The sequence below is a fragment of the Crotalus tigris genome, unplaced genomic scaffold (assembly GCF_016545835.1).
Source record: "Crotalus tigris isolate CLP2741 ecotype Arizona unplaced genomic scaffold, ASM1654583v1 scf7180000017764.6130737, whole genome shotgun sequence".
NCBI classification, from domain to species: domain Eukaryota; kingdom Metazoa; phylum Chordata; class Lepidosauria; order Squamata; family Viperidae; genus Crotalus; species Crotalus tigris.
The window spans coordinates 2,976,726-2,987,023 of NW_024096618.1; the positions used below are offsets into that span (position 1 = coordinate 2,976,726).

At 38.9% G+C, this 10,298-nt stretch overlaps 1 long non-coding RNA gene across 1 annotated transcript; it reads left to right on the forward strand.

Moving 5' to 3' along the window:
* Positions 1-1,946: 1,946 nt before the first annotated feature.
* Positions 1,947-9,508, forward strand: LOC120307027. Its single transcript, XR_005556434.1, has 2 exons — positions 1,947-2,429; positions 9,357-9,508. It is a non-coding gene; the product is annotated as an uncharacterized LOC120307027 (long non-coding RNA).
* Positions 9,509-10,298: the final 790 nt, after the last annotated feature.

Here is a 10,298-nt window from a genome sequence, read left to right on the forward strand (position 1 = left end):
AATGGCCCTCACCTACTTCACCTATCCGGCTTGATGGGCTCTGGGGGAGGGGTTTTGGCAGGCAGCGGGGCGCTCTCCTCACAGCACCAAGAGGCTGAACTGGGCAGCGCGAATCCAAAAAGAAGCGTGAGGCTGCCCAGCTCCCAGCCTGCCCTGTTTCGGCAGGCAGAGGGGTGCTCTCCTCACAGCACCAAGAGCTGAGCCAAGTGGCGCGAATCTGATAAGAAGTGTAATGCTGCCTAGCCCCCAGCCTGCCCAGTTTCAGCAGAGAGCAAGGTGCAAAGCTGATGAGCTTCGCACCACCCGGCTCAGCGTCTCGGCGTTGTGAGGAGAGCGCTCCGCTGCCTGCCAAGACCGGCATTGCGCAGGTAATGTTGACTCTCACGCTGCTCAGGGCATCCCCTCTCCCAGAGCCCACCAAGCCAGATATGTGAAGTAGGTGAGGGCCATGTGCTGGCTACTTCCAGGTGATGGTGCATTTCTTCATTCCTCACGAAGGGTGACACCTCCCCAGCTGCGTTTCTTGCCTGTTTTTCTCCCTCCCTCATCTCAAATATTTCCCCACCACTCTGTACTTAGGAAGGAAGGAAAGAAGGAAAGAAGAAGAGGGAGGGTCTGAGGGAAGTCCTACCATAGTCCTGCCCTGCTGCCCTTTTACCATCTCCTCCTGGCCTATCCTGGAGGTCTCCCATCCTATTGCTAAGGAAGCTTTGGATACAAAACCGGATCTCCTCCCATGGAGAGGGAATGGGCCTCCCTCTGACTTTGCCCTCATACCCATCATGAGCAACCTGGGTAAGGAGAGCACAGCAGCAGAAGCCTTGAGGAGGAGGTAAGTGCAGCTGGGTGCCCCCTTGGGGAAGTGGGGCTGGGCTTGGTGCTGTTGGTGCTCAAGGGCCAGGCTGGGCGTTTGACCTCTGCTACTCAGGGCTCCGGGCAGCCCACACCACCATGCCTTGACACTTGTCCTGGTCACACCTTCTGCCAGAGACCCTCAGATCTGTCCCACTCCTGCCCAGGCCCCCACAGGCACCCTTGACGCGAACGATGTAGAGCTGGCGATGCCCACCCAGTAGGCCACACCCACCCGGCCCCTCAAGGGCAACCGCAATGCTGATGCGGCCCTCAGTGAAATTCAGTTTGACACCCCTGGTCTAAATGAAAATAATGTGTTTTACACCCAGTGTTAATTGGTTTATTGGCATCGGAAATTCATATTATTAGCAGCTCTTCTGAACAGACATTGAAAATTATGCATAAAATTAAACTTGCTAGGTTTTTATTCTGCATATTTCATTTTCTTCTAATCTCATTTCAGTGCCCACATTATTGTCCTTCTACATCTATGCATGTATACAGTACTTGCCAACTGCCTTGCTAATGCATTTGATGAACTGGATCATAGTCCACAACAGTTTGTGTTATACTGTAATAAAGAAGAAAGTGAAGGGTGATGGTTAACAAGTTGGACTAAAATTGACCCATTAGTCATCCCTCAGACACAGAAGTTCAATGGGTGACTTTTGGGGCAGTTTATTCTTTCAGCCCAACAGAATGATTTCAGGAAAAAGCAGTACAAAGGAGGGCTTTAATTCCTGAACGAAAGGTAAGCTATAAATCTAATACTCACTACAAATGTCTCCAAAAGAGTAATACAACTTATTTTCTGGAAATGAAGTAATGGAGCAGATGTTGTAAGTAGAGACTTTTCTGTAAGTTTAAATCTGAAGTGTTCCTTACACACTTGCTTTACAGGTCTGTTCCCTAAAGGTGGGCCACAAATGAATTTTTTTTAAAAAAATAAATAATAGTAATAAGCAGCCACGGAGAGGGAATATCAGTTCCGCGTCTCTATTCCTTCCAGGCATAAACTAAACAAATAAGTCCGCTGCGTTTACATGCAAAGTCCTATTCCTGTGTCAGAGATTTGCATTCAAAGAAATGTTTCTGTGCAAAGGCGGTAAGCCACAAGAACAGGCTGGGGTCTTCATGATTGTCACGGTTCTTCTTCGCGTACATTCGTCCAACGGGGGCTTCTCCGCTAATTTACCGAAATACGGACGAACAACCAGCCACAGAGCAATAGGAGCGTGTGCAGCAGAACCCAGGAGTTCGCCGGAGAAGCACTACCCTCCGGGGGGCGGGGGAGAGGAGTGGTCGAGAGGAGCTCCGCGTCCAATGAGAATGCGAAGGCCCCTCCAATGGATTAACGGGCAGCCAATCTGAGCCGAGCGCAGCGGATCCCGCAGGCTCCATTCAAGAATCTCAAGTATTCAAGATGGACGGAGCGGAATGCGGAGAGAGACGCGGGAGCTGTTTAGTGCCCGCCACTTTCTTGCCCGGGCAAAGCGGGGGGAAAACGCCAAAGTTTTAACCTCCACCACGGGGGCTCGCGAGAGAGGAGGAGAAGCCAGAGAGCTGCCGAAAGGGTAAAGATGGCCTCGCTTCTGGACACAAAGGGGTGCCCCTGCAGCACAGGCAAAAGGCGGTTCGCCCGATCCTGCTTCCCTTTCACAAGCGTGTTTCAAGCGCAGGTTTGATCCAGACAAATTTTTGTTCAGTCGAAGGAAAGAGAGAGAAAGCGGGAGAAAGCTGCTGGAGATACGGGGAGGGGTCAGCCCCATCGACGACGCCCTGAAGTAGAAGAGATGTGAGGAATGGCCGAAAATACGGAGAAAGGCTTTCCCGCCCTTCTCCAACACTTCCTGCCTTTGGTTATAAGTGGGAGAAGGGATGAGTGCCCCTAATTATTCTCTGCCCCTGTGTGGCCTAACTCAGGCAGTGGTCCTAAGCCCTGGAGTTAAAGCATGGTGAGAGCAGATTTCCTTCTCAGGCTCTCTCCTAATATTTCCAGACCTTCTTTTGGTGGTATTCAAAGATTTTACGTCTAGTGCTTAGCCCCAAACCATGTACTAATTGCAGGGTTTGCTTAAGTGTGGTTTACTGAGTAAATCACATTTTACAGAATTCACATGTAACACTAAGCCAAACAATGGTTTACAGACGTAGTGGCCAGCTTCACACAATAGAGTAAGCCCAAACCATTGCCCTGGTTTAGATTAGAACATGGATGACTCTGGATAATAGTTATGTTCGCTAATGAATGTTAATGCAAGGTAGAAAATGGGAGAGTTTCCAAGCTTTATTATTCTTTGTAGATGGGGAATGTTTGTTGTGCAGAGTCAAAGAATTGAGCCCTATTCACTGGAACCCAACATTCTAACCTGTACGCCTTCCATGTGTGCATTTGTGCATTCTTGGCACAGGAAATGCAAAAGATACTTGAATATACCTACATGTTGTAGAAGGTGGAAAGATGTGTCCTCAAGCATCATATTTTCCAAACTCTCAATAAGTATATTTCTCTGTCAAGATAACTGGAATTTCAGAATTACGTATGGGATGGAAGGACTAATGGCAATACACAAATTTAAGAATTGTCATAGTTCCTTTCCTTTGATAATTGATGATGTGCTATCAAGTTGTTTTAGACTCCTAGGGACCACATAGATCTTCTCCATTATAATATATTCTAACCTGTTCTTTCAAATGTCCCATTGTTGTACTCATTGCCACCATAACTGAGTCCAACCAATTTGTTACTGGTCATTCTTTTCTCTTTCTTCTTTTTCCAGAGAATTTTCCAAGGTATTTACATAAAGTGTCTAAAGTTGGATAATTTGAGCCTGCTGATCTCTTCCTCAAATGAAAATTCTGGGTTGACTTGTTCAATGAATCAATGGGTTTTTTTTTTTCTTGGCTGTCCATGGTATTATTAAGAATTTCCAATACCAAAGTTCAAACGGGTCAACACTCTTCCTATCCTGTTTCTTTAAATTCCAGCTTTCACTTCCATAGAGTGTCACAGAGAATACAGTGGCTTGCACAATTCTGAGTACTTTGATAAACTTTATGAATTATTACAAAAACATTGGAAGAATTATTAGAAAGCCCCATGAGGGCCTACTTCTGCCTAGAGTGCAATACTGTATAGCGAAATAATATTTATATTAAAATGTGAAGCCTTTGCAGGATTTCTGCAAGTTTTCAGTATTCTGAAAAACAAATTTCTCTGCAGCACTTTTCAGTGAGTACCTGCAAAATTCTATAGCTCCCAAAGGCTATAAAACTTTACCAACCAGCATCTCTCTTTCCTTTAGATAATTTAACCTGCTAAAAATTCCAATCTTTGAAAAAAAAAAAGGTTCCTTATGATGGCATCATTGCATCAAAAATACTCGTGTTTAAGGAACAACATTTATATTTGTTAGTAATTTTTTCCCTGTCTGGAGAGATTAGTAGCCACATCCACCTCATGAAATGCTGAGTTTTTTGCAATTTATCATATAGCTAGAGCATCTACTTGCACAAAGACAGTTTCAGAATGTATAAACAAAAAAAAGAGGGTAGTCTATGTTCATTTTTAGAAAAAATGAAAATATTGACCCTAGTCTAAGTGACTTATTCTTGCCTTGCATGAAATCAAGACAAAATACAATCACTGACATTACTGTTTTCAAAAAATGATTTACAAGATTTATAGTACTAGTGGCTACATCACATTGGACTAGACAGTGCCCAATAATTTGTAATGCAAATTCAGTTTAAACACAATAGAGTTTTCACCAAAAGTTTTCAATTTAAACAGAGGGAAATGACTATAATTTGCAGAAATTAAAATCCAAAAAGAATGTTTCAATTTGCTAAATATTTAGCAGATATTAAAGAAATCTGAACTAAGATTATATGCCTTTTGAAATGGGCTTAGTTAATATTCAAAATATAATACAGTGGATCCTCATAAATTAAGCATTGTGATGAGACAGTTCCAGACAAGCAAACCTAGATTCTATAAAAAGTCAACTGGAAAAAAAAAGTTATATTTTTATTTGTCCATCCATCCAGAATAGTAGCTAAGAAAAAAAATTGAGGTGTTTTTTTCCTTCTCAACTTTTCAGCTGTGAGTTATTAGGTTGGTAAATATGTACTCCCACAGTGTAACACATGAATTAATTGAATCATAGCGGTGGCATTTGTAGCGATACAAATTAAAATATCCCAGATTGATTACTGTTCATTACTTTGCTTGAACACTTCCTGTGAAGGGAGAGCTAAACCTCTTGGGGTAATTTATTTCACTGCCAAATTGCTCTTTCTGTTAGAAAGTTTTTCAGCTAATTATTATTGCAAGGTCAAGGATGTGTATAAACCAATGTAATTTACTGTATTTCGTTTTGTGGGAAAATGTAAATCTGTACAGTATTCTCTGTTTGAGGGAAATTAAATGGTAATTGTGAGATATCCAAAAGTATCACAGTAAGATTAGAAATGTTATTGGCTCTTTAAAGATCGTGTAACAAATTGCTATCCCTTTGCTAAATATGCAGTGTTTATTTATATGGCAGTATAACACTGTATCAGTGTTTGATCTGAAAGCTTCAATATCATAAGGAGCTATAGATGTTGAAAGCCAGTATTGATCCCTTACTTCCTATCATAAGACAGCCATATATAGAGAACAGCTGTTGATTCACAGGCTTAAGCCCAAGTGGGACTACTTACAGTAGGTGTGAGAAGAGAATTAGAACATTCTGTACACGCTAGAGGAGAAGATCCAAAACTGGCCTCTGAATGGAAAGGTATCAAATGAAGTATAATAAACATACTTCTATTTGGTTTATATATTTAGCTTCATATTTTAAACTATATACAGATATTCGTTTCCAAGGAGTGAATAACTACTTGCTTCTGAACACCAATAAAAGGCAGTCTTTTCAGTTTTTACACTTATTCCTCACATTCAATTTTTAACATGGAAAATCATTGTGAATTTAGAATTTTTATACCCCGTTTTAGCATATTCTATGCTTTATATGTGTTTTAATTGATTTGTACATTATTTTTCCTCAGTCCATGCATTATTGTATATGATAAATCTGGACCAAATTGTTTTTGTATGAAACATCATAGTTATATAATTCCACAAAGTAGCTACAGTAAATGCTACATGTCCTCATGTCACAATTCATGTATGTAATTTCATGGAATGATATTAGAAGGCTTAGTTTGATCTGCTCTAAGCAATCATATATGTATTAATTTTAAGCAAAGTTTGATGGGATGTGTTTGTAATTCTATGGTTTTGAATGATTTATCACATGCATGACATGAGTGAACATGGTATTGACTTCTTCATAGAGGGAGATATCTTCATTTTTCAGAAAACTGCTACATGGTGAATACTTTTGCTTTTTTTTTAATTGTTCATGAATAATATCCTTGCTATTGATAACATTAATTTTGCAGAGCAGATGAGGAACATGCTTTTTGAAATGCTTTGGGCTAAATAAAATTTTTACTTGCAGTTGGAAGTTTCATTCGGTGTCTGCCTTTCTCTTTCATTATTGAACTGAGAACCAAGTGCTATACTTATTATTTTTTTCCTGACTTTTCTTTTCCCACCTGTCCTATTATAAAAATCACACATCTGAAATTAGTAAAAATGTATTCAGGTTGAGTTGATTTTATCAAACTCAAGTATATTTCTTTTTTCTCTACTTACATCAATCTGAGTTTCAAACTAAAATCTGCATATTCTGCTGTTCTTTCATAATCTTTTATAATTTCCAGGAATGTATGGCTTGTTTCTGCCTCATTCTTATCCATTTGTGATTTTTAACTGTTCTGTTAGTATAAAGATATTGAATGAATACTGCATTAACATAACATTATTTCCAAAAGGTATTTTTTATCAGCAATGTATTAATGGCATGGAACTGTTTAGGAAAAACAGCAATCCAACAAAATCTGTTTATGTCTTGGTTAGCTCTTTGCAGTAATTTCTAATAAATGCATTTGCAATTGAAAGCTGGTCCAGCAATCAAACAAAAGATCTTTTTATGTGTGTAATACATAAAACTATGAAATGCATAGTTTCCCACCCTCCCAAAAATGATGTCGGACAGAATAAAGAAAATTTAAAATGGTTTTGCAGTCTCTCACTTGTCTAAATCTGATAGCTGGTCCTATTCTCCCTTTGCTCTAGAAACTTGTTATTTCCCAAATACTATTTCCTTCATATCTGGTGATAAGGTTCAACATAATGGATAGGTGAATGACCTGTCAATGAAAAACAAGGACATCCTGTTGCATCAGTTCCCCAAACACTAGGTATAAACAATCTATTTTCCCTTCTGTCCTGCTGTTGTTTCCAGCTAAACTACTATGCATCTGGAAGCAATTTTCAGATAGCACTTTCTTTGGTTAAATATTACAATTATTCTCTCAGCTATTTATTAGCAATCATTTGGCAAAACAATTGGATAAGATGTAATCTTGGAGAAGGGAATTCTGAATTAGTTTTTCTACTGGGTGTTTACATGAATCAAAGTCCAAGGCCTTGTTGAGTATGGCTTTTTGTGAAGGCAGCTTTAGCTAGCTTTAGCTGATTCTGACCATTGCTTTGGAATAACAACCCTTCCCCATGCTTAAGCCTTTATTTGCTATCAAGTCCTTGCTTACCTATTTACTTGATTTTTTTTTCAAGTCAAAGAGTATCTGTCACTCAATATTTCAATATTACTTGCAATTAAAACTCTGAACATTACAATTATTCCAACTAAATAGTAATACTGCATACTGTTATCTTCTCCTGTGATGATTCAGATGCATATTATAAACTTCACATGTATATAATGGCTGTTGTATTGGAATTCATATCTTTGATTGGTGAAAGTAATAGAGAAGTGCAAGATATGGTCTTAGGTCAACAGAAATGATTGACCTAAGCTATGTATGTATATAAAAGAAAATCCTTGTATATTGAATAATATAGAGAATTTAAGAGATCCAGTGGAAGCTGCAGTATATCAAAAATATGGTGGAGAGCAACTATCCTGTTCAGAAGAAGGGCTCAAAGGGGGAATTAGTCTAGAGTCGTTTGTATAAATACAAGAGGGTAAGGTCTAACTCCCCTCCTTATCTTTCCTAGGTGAAAGCTGCCAATATGGGGAGATTCCTGTGAAATAAGCATAGAACAGTAAAGTAGCTAGTTGTGAAATGTGTTATTTACATAATGATGTAGGAAATGACCATGCTGAGCATGAGAGAGGGGTCAAGAGCATCATCAATCTCAAAACCCTTCACATCCACATGTGATCTAATGATCCAGCCTACCTTGAATTTTGTTGACCCTTATGTATCCCCAATTTGATTAACCATTAGTAATTCAGATTCTTGTAGAGGATTAGCATGCAATAAACCTGTATTCATTTGAATCACTTTGGCTTCTGATTTTCTGTGCTTGACAATGACATCATGATCTAATGTCCCTTTGTGCCCACCCCTCCCATGAGTATCCATAGCCATAATAGCTTAGAATTGAGAAACAGGCTTGGCTGTGGGCTTTTTCTTTGCTCTTTTCCTGTTTTTCAGCTGTATGATGAAAATGGGCTGTATTTGGTCCTTCACATTTGAATATGGGAGATGTGAAGTAGAGGCAAAACTTGTGTGTAAAAAAAAAATCATAATTAAATTAATTATATTCGTTATTCTGAAGCTGGTGATTTGGGATTCAAAAGTAGTCTAAAACTGTAATTTAAATCAACTGTAATTGTCTTAAAACTTACTGTAAATAAATGTTTGTAAAAATATGGATGCTTATCTTTAGAAGAAATAGGGTTTTAGTTTTATCATGTATAGATCCAGATTATTCAATAAAGTGACTTGGAATTTCAGATAAGAAAAATTCTGGAGGGATTGGGTTTAAAGAGCACACAAAGGAAAATGTAATGACAAGTAGAATCTAGCTTTCTGGATCCAGTGGTTTGATTAGCACAAGATTGCACAGTCTTTAGTAGAGTTACATATTGCCTTTGAGAGGTTGGAGGTCTCACATTATTAAGTGGTCAGAGCCATAAAAAGTAGCTGGAGCTACTCAACAACTAAATTTTTTTGAATTAAAGTTAAATATCTAATGTATTTAATATAGCCCTTTATTGTCATATTGCAAATTCAAGTTTAGTGGCAATTGTTGAAGAATTCTGGAGGATGCAGTCAAATTTTGGGGGATGCCGTATGTGATCTTGAGGATTCAGGCTTTGTGCCTCTTATTTGTTTGGCAGTGCTGAGAAACTGCTTATTTTATAACTGAAGCTGTTTCCTTTGAATAGACTGTCAATTCTAAATATTTTTTTAAAATCTTATAAAGAGAACTAGTTATTTTGTGTAATGCTGTTTCAAGACAGAATCAATTAAATTAACTCCTACACTGCTTTAGGATTGCAACTGTGATGTAGTAAAGGAGTATTGATGGTGGATGCAAGTTATTTCCCTTTATTTTACCCTCCGCTTTTTAGGTTGAATTCCCGAACACTCTCCTTGAAACATAAAACTGGATACTACTCCTGCTGGATGAAGACTAAAGAGAATGGCTTGATTAATATGTGCCGTGCAGCAGCCCACTATTCTATAGAAACTCATACTAAAGAAAGTGCATTGATAAAATAAATCATAGTTCATGTGTGATCCTTTTCACCCTTCAGTGAGATTCTGAGAAAGTTAACTCTCTTGTTCCTGTGGACAAAGCAAAGGGCCTTCGGATGCACTGAGCACGGCCCCTGCCCGAGGCTCTTTTCACATTGTGCTACTGAGCCCAACCAAGCAGTGCAATGTAAAAAGGGCATTGGGTTGGTGGTCACAGCAGCATGAATTCTTTATACCTCCACCGATGGTAAAGATGAAAGGCCAGGCATGGAAACTTGCTAAACGAGGCATAATGGAGGGAAAAAACATCCCCATTTTGTCCTGCTAGAAACCACTAGAACAGTGGTTTCTATGACAAGAGCTATCTATTCACTCCTTTCAGAGGAGTTTTCAATTTAAGTTGCTGGGTTTTGGATAAATTTTATACCAACATGATTTGGTATTCGAGCAGCAGCTGAAATATTGGTCATTTTTATGTTGTCTTTTTGAGATAATATAGCAACCTATCATCAAACGTTGGTTGCTGATATATATTGGGTATCTTTTGTACTCTAGAAGATGGTTAAACACATTATGATAATTTTGAGTGTGCAGTTTTGTCTGTGGGGATAAACATACTGCTTTGGGGTTGTTGTTGTTTTGATTACTTGGTATGAAGATTTCAAATTTATGTAGTCAGCTAATACTTCTGGATTCTGTGCCTATTGAAAACTTTTAACCAGCAGAAAGCTAATTTCCCGTCAACAGAACGTCTGGCTTGGTACTAAATCTGCAAAGGAAGCAGGATGACAGAAGCTATTGATAGTATGGATTGC